We start from the raw sequence: 20870 nt of genomic DNA, 5'->3' as shown, positions 1-20870 counted from the left end.
TCTTTTTGAAATCATTGTTTCGCAAACTTATTTCTTCTTTTCAAATCCTCAAACTTCTTCTTTTTCAAAAGTTCAAAACTTCAAATATCCTCAAACTTTTCTTCCCCCTTTTGACATTATCAAAAAGAAAGGAGTTTGAAATGTGTCATAGAAGCATGCATAAAACAATGAATTTTTTTAAGTTCAATATCTCTATTAATCTCAAGGATGAGATATTCCCCCTTTCAAAAAGAATTTGATTTCCTCTTTTTATATATAACAAGCATGCATAATTCCCCCTAAAGAAGTGAAATATATCAAGACATGCACATTAACTTAAAATAGGGGTACCAAGCCTATTTTGAGTTATTCACCAAATAAGCATACAAGCATTAATCATTAAACAAAATTATGAAGGAAATATCAAAGTATTTAAACCATAATAGAAATCCTTAGCTTACTAGGAGTTAGTTTAACAATTCATATAATCAAATAAACATAATATAAACTTCAATTTGTTGATCCTCCATTGTTTATAATCTTCAAATTCTTCAATCTACCTCAAGATTAATCACTCATTCATCAACTCATAAACCTACAAAACAATGGCTAATTGGATATCTCCAATGCTTAAGTTAGTAAGAGATACAAAAATAGCAATATAAATACAATGAATTCAAACAAATCATATTAGATTAGAATCCAAGATACCAAGTTCATTTCGGATGTTAAAAAAACTTTCTTTACATAAAGGTTTAGTGAAGATGTCCGCTAGTTGTTTACTAGTTTCGACAAATTCAATAACCACATCACCCTTTTCAACATGGTCTCTTATGAAGTGATGTCTAATCTCAATATGCTTGGTTCTTGAATGTTGAACCGGATTCTTGGTTAAATTTATTGCACTAGTATTATCACATTTGATAGGAATGTGATCAAGCATGAGTCCATAGTCCACAAGTTGTTGTTTCATCCATAAAATTTGGGCGCAACAACTACCGGCGGCTACATACTCGGCTTCGGCGGTAGATAAGGCTACACTTACTTGTTTCTTACTATGCCATGAAACAAGAGAGTTTCCTAGCAAGTGACAAGTGCCGCTAGTGCTTTTCCTATCCAATTTGCAACCGGCAAAATCGGAATCGGAATAACCAATCAAATCACAAGTGGATCCTTTCGGATACCACAATCCAACATTTAATGTTCCTATGAGATACTTCATAATCCTTTTCACCGCACTTAAGTGAGATTCCTTAGGATTAGCTTGGTATCTTGCACACATGCATACACTAAACATGATATCTGGCCTACTTGCCGTTAGATAAAGTAATGATCCTATCATGCCTCTATACTTCTTTACATCTATGTTTTTACCTTGTTCATCTTTGTCAAGGTAGCAAGTAGTGCTCATTGGTGTGTCCATTGCCTTAGCATTGTCCATTCCAAATCTTTTGAGCAATTCCTTGCAATATTTGGTTTGGCCAACGAAAGTTCCTTCTTTTCCTTGTTTGATTTGAAGACCAAGGAAGAAGTTGAGTTCGCCCATCATGGACATTTCAAATTCACTTTGCATGAGGTTTGAGAAAAACTTGCAAAGTGATTCGTTAGTTGAACCAAATATTATGTCATCAACGTAAACTTGTACCAAAAGGATATTTTTGTTTTCAATCATGATAAATAAAGTTGTATCAACCTTCCCTCTTCTAAAACCCTTTTCTATTAAAAACTTGCTCAAACGTTCATACCAAGCTCTTGGAGCTTGTTTAAGACCATAAAGAGCTTTCTTGAGTTTAAAAACATGATTAGGATTTTCATAATCCTCAAAACCGGGAGGTTGTTCAACATATACTTCTTCTTGAATGAAACCATTAAGAAAGGCACTCTTAACATCCATTTGATAAAGTTTGAAGTTATAAGAGGATGCAAAAGCAAGTAACATCCTAATAGCTTCTAATCTAGCTACGGGAGCATAAGTTTCGTCATAATCAATGCCTTCCTCTTGATTATAACCTTTAGCTACCAATCTAGCTTTGTTTCTAACAATTGTACCATTTTCATCGAGTTTATTTCTAAAAACCCATTTTGTTCCTACAATTGTTTGATTACTTGGTTTAGGCACCAATTCCCAAACGTCATTTCGTTTGAATTGGTTAAGCTCCTCTTGCATTGCCATAGCCCAATGTTCATCATCAATTGCGGACTCAATGGTAGATGGTTCAATTTGAGAAACAAAAGCACTATATGTAAATAAATTTCTAAAAGTAGATCGAGTTGTTACCCCTTTCGAAACATTACCAATGACGTTGTCTAGAGGATGATCCTTTGAAGTACGCCAGTCCTTTGGAAGTGCATTTATTTGTGCTTGTGATGGTTCAATTTCTTCAACTTGAACACTATCCTTTGTTGAGCTTGTAGAGGCTTCATTTAAATCTTTTTCTTTGTCTTCACCATTCAAATTTAGTGAATCAAAGTTTTCTACATTTTCATCAAAATCTTTTCTAGCACAAAAACGGTTAGTTTCATCAAAAGTGACATGAATACTTTCTTCCATAGTCATGATGCGTTTATTATATACTCTAAAAGCTTTGCTAGTTAAAGAGTAGCCTAAGAAGATTCCTTCATTAGCCTTAGCATCAAATTTGCCTAAGTTATCTTTTCCATTATTTAGAATAAAGCATTTACAGCCAAAGACGTGAAGGTGGGAAATATTTGGCTTTCTTCCTTTGTACAATTCGTACGGTGTTTTCTTAAGAATAGGTCGAATGATAATCCTATTCATAACATAACACGCGGTACTAACCGCATCCGCCCAAAAGTACTTAGGAATATTAGCCTCATTGAGCATAGTTCTCGCCATTTCTTCTAAATGACGATTTTTCCTTTCAACCACACCATTTTGTTGTGGTGTTCTAGGAGAGGAAAAATTATGCTCAATGCCATTTTCTTCACAAAAAGTTTCAAAAAGATTGTTTTCAAATTCTCCACCATGATCACTTCTAATAGATGATATATGCAAATTCTTTTCATTTTGAATAACATTGGCTAATCTTTTGAATGCTCGAAATGCATCACTCTTGTTTGCTAGGAACAAGGTCCATGTAAATCGAGAGTAATCATCAACAATAACTAAAGCATAGTAATTGCCACCAAAGCTCATAGTCCTAGAAGGACCAAATAAATCCATGTGCAAAAGTTGTAATGGCCTTGTTGTTGAAACAATGTTTTTGGATTTAAAAGAGGCCTTTACTTGTTTTCCCTTTTGACATGCGTCGCAAAGGACGTCTTTTTCAAAACGTAGCTTTGGTAAGCCAATTACTAACTCTTTAGAGACCAACTTGCCAAGATGGTCCATGTTAGCATGAGCTACTCTACGATGCCATAACCAAGTTTTATCATTTTTACTAACAAGGCATTTCACATCATTTGAGGAAACTTCATCTAGATTAATCATGTATACATTGTCAACACGGTGCCCAATTAGCACAATTTCATTAGTGTCTTGCCTTTTTATCAAACAACATTTTGAATCAAAGGTGACTAAGTTTCCTTTGTCACAAAGTTGGCTAACACTAATGAGATTATGTTTCAGACCTTTGACAAGTATAACATTATCTATGGAGGTAGAAGAATTTTTACCAACTTTTCCAACGCCGATTACTTTGCCGGTGTTGTTGTCTCCATAGATCACGTTTCCTCCGTTTGTAGGTTCTATTGCGGTGAACTTTGATTCATCGCCAGTCATGTGTTTGGAGCATCCACTATCAACATACCAATTTGTATCCTTAGCTCCAACACGTACCTACAAAACAATTAAAATTGGGATTTAGGTACCCAAGTGAATTTGGGTCCTTGATGATTAGTATGAGCATAATGCCCATAAGGTGCCCATCTCGTATCTTGACTACGAAAGTTTATATGTTTAATTCTAGTAAAGCATACGGGTGCTATATGACCTACTTTATTACAATAATGACATATGACATTTGGATTATGCATCCTATGCATGTTTCTAAATGGTTGCCTAGGTTGTTTCCTAAATGCAACATCTTTTGATCTATATGCATTGTGATTATAATTTCTAAATGAAGCATGTTGAGGAAGATGTTTAAAGGCTTCATTCCTTTTAGGCATGCTTTCCTTTTGGGCTTGCGGTTGCCTAATAGGAGTTTTAGTATTTTTAAATTTTCCTTTTTCAAAACCTAAACCTTCCTTATTATGAACATGCTTTTGGTTTTTCAACATTTTATCTAAGTTCTTTGAAGATTCATTGAACTTAGCTAAAGTGTTCTTAAGATTTGTAATTTCATTTTCATGCATTTTACAAGATTTGTATGGATCACTACTTGTGCTACACTTATCTTTTCCAAGATTGATATTCTCGTTTTTCAACATCTCATTTTGTTTTAAAAGATCCATATTCTTTTTCTTTAGGAGAGAATAATCTTGGGTAAGTTTTGTGTACACCTCAAGTAAGGCATCATATTCATCTTGTAAATTAAAAGAAGTGGAGTTGTCATTACTAACCTTTTCTTCGCTTGCCATTAAGCAAAGATTTGCAACCTCGTCGTCATCGGAGTCGGATTCATCCTCGTTCTCCCATGATATGTATGCTTTCTCCTTCTTCTTAAATTTCTTGTTTTTGTCCTCCTTTTGAAGTTTTGGACAATTGGGTTTAATGTGTCCAACTTCTCCACACTCATAGCATTTTGGTACCTTTGTTTTGCTCTTGAAGTTTTTCTTCATTGCAAACTTATTGAATCTTTTTAATAAGAGTGCAAATTCTTCATCTCTTTCTTCTTCATTATCATCACTCTCTTCTTGTAGTGATGTTGTTTTAAGGGCGAGACTTTTCTTCTTGCTTTCTTCACCTTTTTGTCTATTTAGCATAGTCATTTCATAGGTGAGAAGATTACCTCGTAGTTGATCAAATGTAAGTTGATCATAGAGCCTTCCTTCCACAATGGCGTTCACTTTGGAGTTCCATTTTGGTGTAAGGCTTGTAAGCACCTTGGTCACAATTTGTTTATCATTGTATTTTGTGCCATGCATGCTTAGGTTGTTGAAGATCTTGGAGAGTCTTTCAAGAGCTTCTTCAATGCTCTCTTCATCTTTCATTTTAAAATTTTCCCATTCATGAACCAACATAAATACCTTTGATTCTTTAACGTGGTCGGTTCCTTCGTAAGTGATTTGGAGTTTATCCCAAATCTCTTTAGCGGTTTCACATGTAGAGATCTTCATATAATCATGCTCGTTAAGTGCACAATGAATGAAGTTGATGGCTTTATCATTCATTGCCACTTTCTTCCAATCATCGTCACTATATTCATTTTCTCCTTTCGGTACTTGCTTTAAGACGGAGACTTCTCCTTCTTTAGCGCTTGTTGTCTTTGTTGGAATGTGATTTCCATTCTCAATCACTTTCCAAATTCTCACATCTTGAGAACGGATCCAAATTCTCATCTTATTTTTCCAATAAGAGTAATTTGTTCCGCTAAAAAGAGGAGGTCTAGCGGTTGAGTTACCTTTACTAGTGTTGTTGTTGTTAAAGCTTGTGCTTGCCATGATCTTTTCCCTTAAACGGTTAAGTCTTTCAAAGGGTTAAGCTCTGATGCCACTTGTAGAACCTATGCACAATTACTCAAGAGGGGGGGGGGTGAATTGAGTATTGCAACAACAATGAATCTTTTTGCGAAAGTTAAAGACAATATACAAAAGTGTTATTGTACTAGTATTTTTCCAAGAGCTTAACTCAATTGCTAAGCATTTATAAGGAGCTTTTACTTTCCAATAGACACCAACTCAAATAAATTGATCAAGATTTTCACCAATCGGACTTAAGCCATTCCTTAAGTACTTACGAAGCTACTTTTCGATCACAATTTATTTGCTCAAAGGTAAAAGACAATAATATTGAAGAGATGAGTTTGGAGAGATGCAAACGCTATTTAGAGTGGTTCGGCACAATCCTTGTCCTACGTCCACTTTCTTTCTCAATCGCTATTGAGAAGTTCCACTATTGCCAAGCTTCAAGGTGCTCGCGCAAAACCTTTTACAATCCGAGTCCTTAGTTTCTAACACCTCACGGTATATGATCACCACTCGTATACTAACCCACTCCACTTAGATATACCTTCTCTAAGATTTGCCTTGAGTACTTAGTATACTTCTTTGGTATCCTCACCGACTATAGTGTTTATAACTCTTGACTCAACCTTGGAGATCACACTCCAATTTACAAAGTGTTACAAGAAAACAATTCTCAAAGAATTGTTGAGATGAAATGAGTACTCTCTAGAAGAATGTATGATTACAAGTTTAGCACTATTGAACCAATTGATATTGCTCTCTCAAATTGTGTATTATAACACCTTAAAAATGTGTAGAATGAAAGAATATGAACAAGATAGGTTGCAAATACTCACGTATATGAAATAAGGCTTCAATCCATCTACTTATAGACTTCCCAAACCTTAGAAACGTTGGGGAGTTAATGGGATGGAGCCGTTTTGTTAAAACTAGCCGTTTTTTATGTTTTTGAATCATTTGCATCGATGCATAACACTTTGCATCGATGCAAATGTGTCTTTGAAGCTGAAATTTGAATTTTCAGCTAGGTTGCATCGATGCAAACATCTTTGCATCGATGCAACAAGTCGTTGCATGCTTTGCATCGATGCAAGATGAGTGTGCATCGATGCAAACCTTAAAGAATGGCTTAAAATCACTTCAAAATACTTAGGATTGATCTCAAACTTGTTGGAGTCAATTCCTATGCTTTTGTACCTTTGAAAACAAGTTTTTAAATCATTTGGCTAGCATCGAATTGCAAGATGTGCATCAAAACATTTTGTGAGTGTGTGTTGAGAGATTTAGCAATTGGTTCTTAACAAGAAGTTACCTAAGTCCTAAGACACTATACTTGTCTTCAAATGTTGTGGACTTGAGTTTCTTGTTGTTGTTGTGTTGCTTTCAACTTTTCATTCCTCAACGTTGAATGTTGGTTGATCTTTCAATATGCTTGTTCATTCAAGTTGTTTGTTGGTTTGTCTTTCATGTCGTTTGTTGGTTTGTCATTCATCAAAACCTACGAATACAAACTTCGCATACAAGCAACATGATTTACAAGATCCTCAGGACCAAGAGAAAACAGCATTCGCATGTCCATCTTGAGTATTTGCCTACAAAAGGATGCCATTTGGTCTGTGCAATGCACCTGCAACCTTTCAGAGGTGCATGCTCTCTATCTTCTCTGATATGGTAGAGAAATTTTTGGAAGTCTTCATGGATGACTTTTCAGTATTTGGAGACTCATTCAGCTCCTGTCTTGACCATCTAGCACTTGTTCTAAAAAGGTGCCAAGAGACTAACCTGGTTTTAAACTGGGAGAAATGTCACTTTATGGTGACTGAAGGAATTGTCCTTGGACATAGAATTTCGAACAAGGGAATAGAGGTGGATCAAGCTAAGGTAGAGGTAATTGAAAAATTACCACCACCTGCCAATGTTAAGGCAATCAGAAGCTTTCTGGGGCATGCAGGATTCTATAGGAGGTTTATAAATGATTTTTCAAAAATTGCAAAACCTCTGAGCAATCTGCTAGCTGCTGATACACCATTTATCTTTGACACAGAGTGTTTGCAGGCCTTTGATACTTTGAAAGCTAAGCTGGTCACAGTACCAGTCATTTCTACACCAGACTGGACATTACCATTCGAACTAATGTGTGATGCTAGTGACCATGCCATTGGTGCAGTATTGGGACAAAAGCATGACAAGCTTCTGCATGTCATTTATTATGCTAGCCGTGTTTTAAATGACGTGCAGAAGAATTACACAACCACAGAAAAGGAGTTGCTTGCAGTGGTTTATGCCATTGACAAGTTCAGATCTTATCTAGTAGGATCAAAAGTGATTGTGTACACTGACCATGCTGCTCTAAAATATCTCCTCACAAAGCAGGATTCAAAACCCAGACTCATAAGATGGGTGTTGATTCTGCAAGAGTTTGATATAGAAATAAGAGACAGAAAAGGGACAGAGAACCAAGTAGCTGATCACCTATCCCGAATAGAACCAGTAGCAGGAGCATCTCTCCCTCCTACTAAGATCTCTAAAACCTTTCCGGATGAGCAACTCTTTGCCATTCAAAAAGTACCGTGGTTTGCAGACATTGCAAACTATAAAGATGTGAGATTCATACCCAAAGAGTACAGTAGGCAGCAAACAAAAAAATTGGTTTCTGATGCAAAGTACTACTTGTGGGATGAACCATATCTCTTTAAGAGATGTGCAGACGGAATAATCCATAGATGTGTGCCTAGAGAAGAGGCACAGAAGATCCTATGGCATTGCCATAGATCACAATATAGAGGACATTTCGGAGGTGAGCAAACAGCCACAAAGGTTCTCCAATGTGGCGTCTACTGGCCTACTCTCTATAGAGACTCCCGAGAATTTGTACGTAACTGTGACAGTTGCCAGAGAGCTGGTAATCTACCTCACAGTTATGCCATGCCTCAGCAAGGGATCTTAGAGATTGAGTTGTTTGATGTATGGGGTATTGACTTCATGGGGCCTTTCCCACTATCATATTCAAACACTTATATTCTGGTGGCAGTAGACTATGTATCTAAATGGGTAGAGGGAATTGCAACACCTACTAAAGATACTAAGATAGTGATGAAGTTCCTCCAGAAGCATATCTTCAGCAGGTTCGGTATTCCTAGGGTATTGATCAGTGATGGAGGCACTCATTTCTGTAATAAACACTTGACTCTGCTCTGATCCGATATGGAATTAACCATAAAGTGGCAACTCCATATCATCCACAGACAAATGGGCAGGCTGAAGTCTCAAATAGAGAACTAAAATAAATCCTGGAACGGACTGTAAGTACCCGTAGAAGGGAATGGGCAAGAAGTCTGGATGATGCTCTGTGGGCATACAGAACCGCATTCAAAACTCCCATAGGGACCCCTCCATACCAGCTTGTGTATGGAAAAGCCTGTCATCTGCCAGTGGAACTGGAACACAAGGCCTACTGGGCAACCAGATTCCTAAACCTTGATGCTAAGGTAGCTGGAGAGAAAATATTACTCCAGTTGAATGAGCTGGAGGAGTTCAGACTCAATGCTTTCGAAAATGATAAAATTTACAAGGAGAAAGCAAAAAGGTGGCATGATAGAAAGCTGTCATCTAGAGTCTTTGAGCCAGGACAGAAGGTTCTGCTGTTTAACTCTAAGCTCAGATTGTTCCTTGGGAAATTGAAATCCCAGTGGAAGGGACCATATGTGATTACAAGTGTGTCACCATATGGATATGTGTAGCTTCAGGATATTGACTCTGACAAAAAGTTCATTGTTAATGGACAGAGAGTCAAGCATTATCTTGAAGGCAATGTTGAGCAAGAATGTTCAAGACTGAGACTAGATTAAAGCTCAGTAATGTCAAGCTATTGACAGTAAAGAAGTGCTTATTGGGAGGCAACCCAATCTTATTTATCTATGCTAATTAATTTTTTATTTCATTTTCCATTGTTATTTTATATTTCTTTAGGTTGATGATCATGTGGAGTCATAAAAATAGCTGCAGAATTAAAGCGGAATCAAAAACAGCATTAAAAATAGCACACCCTGGAGGACAAGCTTACTGGCGTTTAAAGGCCAGTAAGGATAACGGAATGGGCATTTAACGCCCATGCAGGCAGCATTCTGGGCGTTAAACGCTAGAAATGGCAGCATTCTGAGCGTTCAGAAAAATGCCCAGTAAAGAAGGATTCCTGACGATTAACGCCAGCCAGAGTATCTGGCTGGGCGTTAAACGCCCAAAGAGGCAGACAAATGGGCGTTAAACGCCAGAATGGATAGCATTTTGGGCGTTTAATGCCAGGATGACACAAGGGAGGTAATTTTGTTTCCAATTCGATTTTTTTTAATTTTTCATGTTTTAATTCATAATTTTTTGCATCAAACATATTTTAAATGTTCATCTTTCAATTTCTATTTCCAAAAATTAATAATCTTTCCAATTCTTTTTAATTCTTTTTCAATTCTTTTCAATTCCTTCCAAAATGTTTTCAAAACTTACATATCTTTTCAAATTCTTTTCAACTCTTTTTAATTTTTCTTGTATACAGTAATAAGTTTTCAAAATTAATTGCATCATTCTTCTTCTACTCCCTTCTATCTTATTTTGCTCGAGGACGAGCAAAGCTTTTAAGTTTGGTGTGGAAAAACTCAGCTTTTTACTTTCCATAATCACTAATGGCACCTAAGGCTGGAGAAACCTCTAGGAAGAGGAAAGGGAAGGCAGTTGCTTCCAACTCGAGTCATGGGAGATAGAGAGATTCATCTCGAAAGCCCGTCACTAGAAAGAGGATGGAGCAAACAAGAGAGCCCACTCATGGACCTCAACAAGAGCATGAGGAAGTCCCTCATCAAGAAATCCCTGAGATGCCTCAAGGGATGCATTTCCCTCCACACAACTATTGGGAGCAACTCAACACCTCTTTAGGAGAATTGAGTCCCAACATGGAGAAACTAAGATTGGAGCACCAAGAGCACTCCATCATCCTCCATGGAATTAGAGAGGACCAAAAGGCCATGAGAGAGGAGCAACAAAGGCAAGGAAGAGACATAGAGGAGCTCAAGAACTCCATTGGATCTTCAAGAGGAAGAACTAGCCGCCGTCACTAAGGTGGACCCGTTCTTTAATTTCCTTGTTCTTATTTTTCTATTTTCGGTTTTTATGCTTTATGTTTTAACTATGTGTGTGTCTTCATTACATGATCATTAGTGTTTAGTGTCTATGTCTTAAAGCTATGAATGTTCTATGAATCCTTCACCTTTCTTAAATGAAAAATGTTTTCTGAAAAAGAAAAAAAAGTACATAAATTTCGAATTCTATCTTGAAAATAGTTTAATTATTTTGATGTGGTGGCAATACTTTTTGTTTTCTGAATGAATGCTTGAACAGTGCATATTTTTGATAGTGAAGTTTATGAATGTTAAAATTATTGGCTCTTGAAAGAATAATGAAAAAGAGAAATGTTATTGATAATCTAAAAAATCATAAAATTGATTCTTGAATCAAGAAAAAGCAGTGAAAAACACAAAGCTTGCGAAAAAAAAAAAAGAAGAGAACACAGAGAGAACAAAAAAAAAAGAGAAAGAAAAAGAAAGAGCAAGCAGAAAAAGCCAATAGCTCTTTAAACCAAAAGGCAAGAGCAAAAAGCCAATAACCCTTTAAACTAAAAGGCAAGGGTAAAAAAGATCCAAGGCTTTGAGCATTAATGGATAGGAGGGCCCAAAAGAATAAAATCCTGGCCTAAGCTGCTAAATCAAGCTGTCCCTAACCATGTGCTTGTGTCATGAAGGTCCAAGTGAAAATCTTGAGACTGAGTGGTTAAAGTCGTGATCCAAATAAAAAAGAGTGTGCTTAAGAACTCTGGGCACCTCTAACTGGGAACTCTAGCAAAGCTGAGTCACAATCTAAAAAGGTTCACCCAGTTATGTGTCTGTGGCATTTATGTATCCGGTGGTAATACTGGAAAACAAAATGCTTAGGGTCACGGCCAAGACTCATAAAGTAGCTGTCTTCAAGAATCAACATACTAAACTAGGAGAATCAATAACACTATCTGAATTCTGAGTTCCTATGGATACCAATCATTCTGAACTTCAAAGGATAAAGTGAGATGCCAAAACTGTTCAGAAGCAAAAAGCTACTAGTCCCGCTCATCTATTTAGAACTAAGCTTTATTGATATTTTGAAATTTATTGTATTTTCTCTTCTTTTTATCCTATTTTGTTTTTGGTTTCTTGGGGACAAGCAACAATTTAAGTTTGGTGTTGTGATGAGCGGATAATTTATACGCTTTTTGGCATTGTTTTTACATAGTTTTTAGTATGTTTTAGTTACTTTTTATTATATTTTTATTAGTTTTTATGCAAAAATCACATTTCTAGACTTTACAATGAGTTTGTGTATTTTTTTTTTGTAATTTCAGGTATTTTCTGGCTGAAATTAATGGACCTGAGCAAAAATCTGATTCAGAGGCTGAGAAAGGACTGCAGATGTTGTTGGATTCTGACCCTCCTGCACTCGAAGTGGATTTTCTGGAGCTACAGAAGCCCAGTTGGCCCGCTCTTAATTGTGTTAGAAATTAGACTTCTTGGGCTTTCCAGCAATATATAATAGTTCATACTTTCCCCAAGATTTGATGGTCCAAACTGGCGTTCAACGCCAGCCAAAGACCCTTTTTTGGCGTAAAACGCCAGAACTGGCACTAGAACTGGAGTTAAACGCCCAAACTGGCATCCAAGCTGGCATTTAGCTCCAGAAAAGACCTATGCACGTGTAAAGCTCAATGCTCACCCCAAGCACACACCAAGTGGGCCTCGGAAGTGGATTTCTGCACTCTCTGCAAGTAGTTACTCATTTTCTGTAAACCTAAGTTACTAGTTAAGTATAAAAACTACTTTTAGAGATTCATTTGGTAACTTATGACATTTTTTACATCTCATATTGTATCTTCTACAGCATGAGTTTCTAAACCCCATAGGTGGGGGTGAGGAGCTCTGCTGTGTTTCAATGGATTATTGCAATTACTATTGTTTTCTTTTCGATCCGGCTTGATTCTATTCTAAGATACTCACTCGTACTTCAATATAAAGAATATGATGATCTGTGACACTCATCATCATTCTTAACTTTATGAACGCGTGCTTGACAACCACTCCCGTTCTATCTAAGCTCAACATAGTCATTGGGCGACAGCTTGAGTGCGTATCTCTTGGGTCTCTGATCCACGGATTTGACTTGCCTCTCCTGACAATAGAGCATTCGAATCTGTGAGATTATAACCTTCGTGGTAGAGGCTAGAACCAATTGGCAGCATTTCTGATATCCGAAAAGTCTAAACCTTGTCTGTGATATTCCGAGTAGGATCTGGGATGGGATGACTATGACGAGCTTCAAACTCATAAATGTTGGGCGTAGTGACAGTGTGCAAAAGGATAAAGAGATCCTATTCCGACACAAGTAAGAACCGACAGATTATTAGCCGTGCGGTAGCTGTGCCTGGTATTTTTCATCCGAGACAAGAGATCCGACAGTTGATTAGCCGTACAGAAACCGTACCTGGACCATTTTCACTGAGAGGATGGATGGTAGCCATTGACAATGGTGATCCACCAACATACAGCTTGCCATGGAAGGAAGCCATGCATGTTTGGAGAAGAAGACAGTAGGAAAGCAGAGATTCAAACGACAGAGCATCTCCGGAACCTCAACCTGTTCCTCATTACTGAATCACAAGTATCATTCATTTCATGTTATTTACTTTTCATTAACAAAATCATTTTTATCGTTAATCTCCTGACTAAGACTTACAAGATAACCATAGCTTGCTTTAAGCCGGCAATCTCCGTGGGATCGACCCTTACTCACGTAAGATATTACTTGGACGACCCTGTGCACTTGCTGGTTAGTTGTGCGGAGTTGTAAAGGTGTGATTGCAATTCCGTGCACCAATATGCATAAAGGAGGTAGTGCATATAATTAAAGTGATAGATGCATGAACAAGTGCCTAACTATATTCACATTTTCACATAGGAATATAAAATACCCAATTTCCTAAACATGTATTCTCCAATTTAATTTCTCCACACTTAATTCATGTACACCTCACTAGTCTAGGCTAATCAAGGATTCAAATTAGGGACTTTTTTTTGTTTTCCGCTTAGAGTTAGTAATGTGCTAAAATAACGAATAAATGGGGTAAAACGGCTCAACATTGGGTTGCAACGGGAATGATAGGATAAGGCCATATGGGTATGTGAGCTAAGTGAAACAAGGCCTTAATCACATAAGTGTATGCATACATCAAACAATGGAAATATAGAATCAAGCAAGACAAAGATCACAATTTTAGAGAGAACAACACACACCAAAATAAAACAAAGGTTAACAGATGCAACCAATCAAATAGGTTCAAATTCTCACTGGTTTTGTGTGTTCGAGCTCTAAAACCATGTTCCAAAATAAATTTCTTCAGGCAAGTTCAACAAAAAATTTTAATTCAAATTAGTGAAATGCTATAAAATAGTGTCTTGAAAAAGAATTTATCACTTCAACCAAGTAGTACCTAAATGCAAGCAATTAACTACTCATGCAAGTTATCCTATCTATCAAAAGAGAATTAAAATATTGGTGTTGAGAGAGGGTTGTTACCTTCGGGAGTCAGTTACCGACCTCCCCACACTTAATGCTTGGCACGGTTCTCCGTGCCGTTAGTGATCCGCAAGGTGTGTCCGGGATCGCCACTTCCAATGGCCAAATGATGGGGGGATAGGGGTGCTCCGTGTTCATAGCTTGATCGCTTGCATTGCCATCACTGGAAGTAGAGTCCGAAGTGTCGGGTTCCTCTGGAGGTGGGTGAGTGAAACTAACACTACAAGAAAACCAGGATTTTGCTACGCTTTTAAAGCGTGGAAAAAAGTTGAAAAAAGCGTAGCGATAGCTTTTCGCCACGCTTTTTGAGCTACCGGCATGCTTTTGAAAGGGTCACAACTGCTAGCGTGCCGGTTGCTCTATCGCCACGCTTTTGTTGACCTATGGCCACGCTTTTTCTATCACCATGCTTTTATCTATTGCCACGCTTTTAAGCGTGGCTGTATGTGAAAGATATCGGTACGATTTTAAAGCGTACCAATGGCTGGAGATACGGCTACACTTTTAAAGCATGCCAACAGCGAGAGATATCGCTACGCTTTAAAGCGTGCCAGAAGCAAAAGATATGGCTACGCTTTTAAAGCGTGCCAGTAGCAAGAGATATGGCTACGCTTTAAAAGCGTGCCAGTAGCAAGAGATATGGCTACGCTTTTAAAGTATAGCTGTTAATGACTGTTGTACAATATCACTACGCTTTTAAAGCGTAGCTATAACTTTGTTCAGGTTCTATTGTTCTTTTTCTAATCTTTGTAATAAAATCTTATAAAATTCATAGATAATTGTAAAATTTATACAATGACCATTAATTTTAAATCAACTAATCCAATCTTTCTAAACTTGTCACCAAATATAGTGTGATTGATCACATGACATGCTCTAACAAAATACCAAAAATCAAAATCATTACAACAACTATTACATTATCTACTTCCTTTACATATTATTACATAAGAGAAAAAATTTTAGAATCAATAAGAAGTTACAAAAGAGACCACTAGTTTTTACCCAAGCTAACGAAGATTCTAAGCAAGCTACCATCCTTGAATTACATATTACTAATCCAGGAGCCATCATTTCAATCCACCTGGATCATATACCAAACGCAATGCCATGCAGCTCTTGAGAAAATAAGAGCCATCATTTCAATCCACCTGAAGAAAATAGATAATCTTCCTTCAAGTCTAGGAAAGTAAAGAGAAAGCCAATTGAATTACTTATTATCGAAACTTTACCTGGTACAAGGAGGAGCAGTGCTGCTCAAATCACAACCTCCAATTTTGTATGTCCTTCTTGCAAGCACAACAACCAAAAGTATGTAAGAACATGATTGTAAGTATATGCATCTTCAAAAGCTTGCCGTTAAGCTATGCTTTTTTTCTATTTAATTTTCTCTATTTACAACATTGATTCCGTTGTAAACTACACATAAAAAAATAAAAAAAATAAAAAAAGAAGTGAAATAAAGTAAGAAAATTAAAAAAAACCTCTGAGTAATTATTTATCAAACAACTAATATACTATTGGATATATGACTCCACAGTCTGCAGTTTACCATTACCAATCATGTCAAACAAATAAATAATGCACACCTATATCAACTAGGGCACAAACTTGGAAATGTGTGTTTAACCTGAAAGCAGCAAATTGTTCGTAGCTCCCACCCCCACCAGATAAACCCCTTTTTAATCATCAATCAAAAGCATGGATATGAAACTAGAATAGTTATGTATAACTTATTTCAATTAACTCTAGAATTCGTTCATATCTTTTCACTTACTACACTGAAGAGTAGTTCTCTCTCCACAAATCATATCTTAGGGAACTTAATACACAAATGTATGAAGCTGCCAACACTTATTTTAATTTTAAATTTAAGAAAAAAAAAGACATGTATTTACAGTGAGAACTGGACCAATTGTCAAGTCCTCTAGCTTTTTTCTCTCAGAAAGACCTTTCAATTTGGATACCAAGGAAGTCGAAGCCTGATGAGCGGATAATTTATATGCTTTTTGGCATTGTTTTTAGTATGTTTTTAGTATATTTTAGTTAGTTTTTATTATGTTTTTATTAGTTTTTAAATAAAAATCACTCTTCTGGACTTTACTATAAGTTTGTGTGTTTTTCTATGATTTCAGGTATTTTCTGGCTGAAATTGAGGGACCTGAGCAAAAATCTGATTCAGAGGCTGAAAAAGGACTGCAGATGCTGTTGGATTCTGACCTCCCTGCACTCAAAGTAAATTTTCTAGAGATAAAGAAGCTCAATTGGCACGCTCTTAATTGCGTTGGAAAGTAGACATCCTGGGCTTTCCAGCAATATATAATAGTCCATAGTTTGCCTGAGATTTGATGGCCCAAACAGGCGTTCCAAGTCAGCTAAAGAATTCTAGCGTTTAACGCCAGAACTGGCACAAAAGCTGGAGTTAAACGCCCAAACTGGCACAAAAGCTGGCGTTTAACTCCAAGAAAAGTCTCTACACATGGGAGCTTCAATGCTCAGCCCAAGCACACACCAAGTGGGTCCGGAAGAAGATTTATGCATTAATTACTCATTTCTGTAACCCTAGGCTACTAGTTTTCTATAAATAGGACCTTTTGCTATTGTATTTTCATCTTTGGATTATCTTTTGATCCTTTGATCACGATTTAGAGGCTGGCCTCTCGGCCATGCCTAGACCTTGTTCTTATGTATTTTCAACGGTGGAGTTTCTACACACCATAGATTAAGGTGTGGAGCTCTACTGTTCTTCATGAATTAATACAAGTACTATTGTTTTTCTATTCAACTCAAGTCTATTTCTTCTCCAAGATATTCATTCGCACCCAAGAACATGATGAATGTGATGATTATGTGACACTCATCACTATTCTCACCTATGAATGCGTGCCTGACAACCACTTCCGTTATACATGCAAACAAGCTTGAATGTGTATCTCTTGGGTTTCTAATCTAAGATTAGAACCTTCGTGGTATAGGCTAGAATTATTGGCGGCCATTCCTGAGATCCAAAATGTCTAAACCTTGTCTGTGGTATTCTGAGTAGGATCTGGGAAGGGATGATTGTGACGAGCTTCAAACTCGCAAGTGTTGGGCGTGTGACAGACACAAAAGGATCAATGGATCCTATTCCAACATGATCGAGAATCGACAGATGATTAGCCATGCGGTGACAGCGTGCGTAGAACATTTTCACTGAGAGGACGGGAAGTAGCCATTGACAACGGTGATGCCCAACATAAAGCTTGCCATAGAAAAGAGTATGAATGATTAGAAGAAGGCAATAGGAAAGCAGAGGTTCAAGAGGAACAAAGCGTCTTCATATGCTTATCTGAAATTCCTACCAATGAATTACATAAGTATCTCTATCTTTACTTTATGTTTTATTTATCTTTTAATTATCAATCCTCCATAACCATTTGAATCCGCCTGACTGAGATTTACAAGATGACCATAGCCTACTTCAAGCCGACAGTCTCCGTGGGATCGACCTTTACTCACGTAAGGTATTACTTGGACGACCCAGTGTACTTGCTGGTTAGTTGTGAGGAATTGTGACAAAGTGTGATTCACGTTTGAGAGCTCCAAGTCTTTGGCGCCATTGTTGATGATCACAATTTTGTGCACCAAGTTTTTGGCGCCGTTGCCGGGAATTGTTCGAGTTTGGACAACTGACGGTACATCTTGTTGCTTAGATTAGGTAATTTTACTTTTTATTTTCGAAAATTTTTTTTTTTAAAAAAAATACAAAAAAAAATTTCTCTATTTTGTTCTTCAGAGTTTTTAAAAATGAATTCTAGAGTTTCATGATGATTTGTTGAAGTCTGGCTGGCTGTGAAGCCATGTCTAATCTTTTGGACCGAGGTTTCAACTTATCATCACAAGAGCTTGTTGATTTCTATCAATTTTGCTGTTGTGAGCAATGATGTGCTAAAGCTTGGCTGGCCATTGGCCATGTCTAGTGTTTTGGACTGGAGCTTTCACTGAAAGCTTGGCTGGCTAGTAAGCCATGTCTAATTCCTGGACCGGAGTCTTAGACTAACATTGCAATGATTCCTGGAATTCTTATTAAAAATTTTGAATCCCTTTATTTTCTTTTCCACTCAATTTTCAAAAAACCACAAAAAAATTTATAAAATCATAAAAATAAAAAATATTTTATGTTTCTTGTTTGAGTCTAGTGTCAATTTTTAAGTTTGGTGTCAATTGCATGATTTCTTCTTCTTGCATTTTTCGAATATATACATATTGTTCTTCATTGATCTTCAAGTTGTTCTTGATGATTTCATTGCTCTGATCTTTAAATTCTCTTGTTTTGTGTGTTTTGTTGTTTCTCATATGCATTCTCAATTTGTTAGTGTCTCTTATATGAAAATTTTTAAGTTTGATGTCCTGCATGCATTGTTTGTTTGATTTGAGTTTCCTAAGATTAGTTGTATTTTGATTGTTTCTCATCATTGAAAAATTCAAAAAAAATTTTCAAAACTATGTCTTTTCAAGTCAATAATACAGAGAATTGAAGATTCAGAACTTCAGCAGAGGAATCAAACAGAAAAAGCTGGGCATTCAAAACGCCCAGTAAAGAAGTAAAACTGACATCCTGGCTGGCGTTTAACGCCCAAAAGGGTAGCATTTTGGGCGTTAAATGCCAGAATGGATACCATTCTGGGCGTTTAACGCCAGAAGGACACTAGAGGGAAGATTTTGTGTTTAATTCAAATCTTTTTCAAATTTTCATAATTTTTCAAAATCAAATCTTTTTCAAATCATATCTTTTCAATCATATCTCTTCAAAATCAATTTCTTTCCATTTTTTTTATTATTATTATTTTTGAAAATCCTTGCTATAATTAATGATTTACTTCAAAATTTTCAAGTTGTTACTTGCCTATTAAGAAAGGATCAAATTTTAAATTTTAAAATCATATCTTTTAATTTCTTGTTAGTCAAGTAATCAACTTTAATTTTAAAAACTTTCTTTTTTTTAAATTGATTTTCAATCATATCTTATCAATCATATCTTTTCAACCACATCTTTTTCAAAATTTACTCTCAATCATATCTTTTTGATTTCTAATTTCAAAATCTTTTTCAAAAATCACTTAATTTCTTTCCCAATCTTAATTTTCAAAAATCTCAATCAAATTTTCAAATTTCTTTTTATTATTTCAAAATCTTTTTAATTTATTTTCGAAAATTCTTTCCTTCTTCTCACATCCTTCTATTTAAGGGACTAACACTCCTCTTCAAGGTGTAATTCGAACTCTATCCCTCTTGATAAGTTTGAATTCTCTTCTATCTACCTCCTCCTTCTATTCTTCTTTTCCTCTGGCACCTCAAGGAATCTCTATACTGTGACATAGAGGATTTCCTACTTTCTTGTTCTCTTCTCTTTCATATGAGCAGCAGCAAAGATAAAGGCATACTTATTCAAGCTGATCCTGAACCTGAAAGGACCTTGAAGAGAAAGCTAAGAGAAGCTAAAGCATAATTCTCTCTAGAGGCCTAACAGAGCTTTTCAAAGAAGAAGAAACAATGGCAGCTGAAAACAACAATGCCAACAATGCAAGGAAGGTGCTTGGTGACTTTACTGCACCTACTCCCGGCTTCTATGGGAGAAGCATTTCAATCCCTGCCATTGGAGCAAAGAACTTTGAACTTAAGCCTCAATTAGTTTCTCTAATGCAACAGAATTGCAAGTTTCATGGACTTCCATTGGAAGATCCTCATAAGTTCTTAGCTGAATTCTTACAAATCTGTGACACTGTCAAGACCAATGGGGTTGACCCTGAAGTCTACAGACTTATGCTCTTTCCTTTTGTTGTAAGAGACAGAGCTAGGACATGGTTGGACTCACAACCTAAAGAAAGCCTGAACTCTTGGGAAAAGCTAGTCAATGCCTTCTTGGCAAAGTTCTTTCCACCTCAAAAATTGAGTAAGCTTAGAGTGGAAGTCCAAACCTTCAGACAGAAGGAAGGTGAATCCCTCTATGAAGCTTGGGAAAGATACAAGAAATTGATCAGAAGATGCCCTTCTGACATGCTTTTAGAATGGAGTATCATAGGAATCTTCTATGATGGTCTATCTGAACTGTCCAAGATGTCATTGGACAGCTTTGCTGGAGGATCTCTTCATCTGAAGAAGACGCCTGCAGAAGCTCAGGAACTCATTGAAATGGTTGCAAATAACCAATTCATGTACACTTCTGAAAGGAATCCTTTGAATAATGGGACAACTCAGAAGAAAGGAGTTCTTGAGATTGATACTCTGAATGCCATATTGGCTCAGAATAAAATATTGACCCAACAAGTCAATATGATTTCTCAGAGTCTGTCTGGAATGCAAGCAGCAACAGGCAGTACTAAGGAAGCTTCCTCTGAAGAAGAAGCTTATGATCTTGAGAACCCAGCAATGGAAGAGGTGAATTACATGGGAGAACCCTATGGAAACACCTACAATCCTTCATGGAGAAATCATCCAAATCTCTCATGGAAGGATCAACAGAGACCTCAACAAGGTTTCAACAACAATAATGGTGGAAGAAACAGGTTTAGCAATAGCAAGCCTTTTCCATCATCTTCTCAGCAACAGACAGAGAATTCTAAGCAGAGCCACTCTGACTTAGCAACCATTGTCTCTGATCTAATCAAAACCACTCA

At 36.7% G+C, this 20870-nt stretch overlaps 1 non-coding gene across 1 annotated transcript; it reads right to left on the bottom strand.

Annotated features, from left to right (window-relative positions):
• Positions 1-20148: 20148 nt before the first annotated feature.
• LOC112726013 (small nucleolar RNA R71) lies at positions 20149-20256 on the bottom strand. The gene has a single exon (XR_003165086.1). It is a non-coding gene; the product is annotated as a small nucleolar RNA R71 (small nucleolar RNA).
• Between the last annotated feature and the right edge of the window lie 614 nt (positions 20257-20870).

The sequence above is a fragment of the Arachis hypogaea genome, chromosome 11 (assembly GCF_003086295.3).
Source record: "Arachis hypogaea cultivar Tifrunner chromosome 11, arahy.Tifrunner.gnm2.J5K5, whole genome shotgun sequence".
NCBI classification, from domain to species: Eukaryota; Viridiplantae; Streptophyta; class Magnoliopsida; order Fabales; family Fabaceae; genus Arachis; species Arachis hypogaea.
Note: the sequence above shows the minus strand (reverse complement) of the source record. Positions and strands in the feature narration are given on the sequence as shown.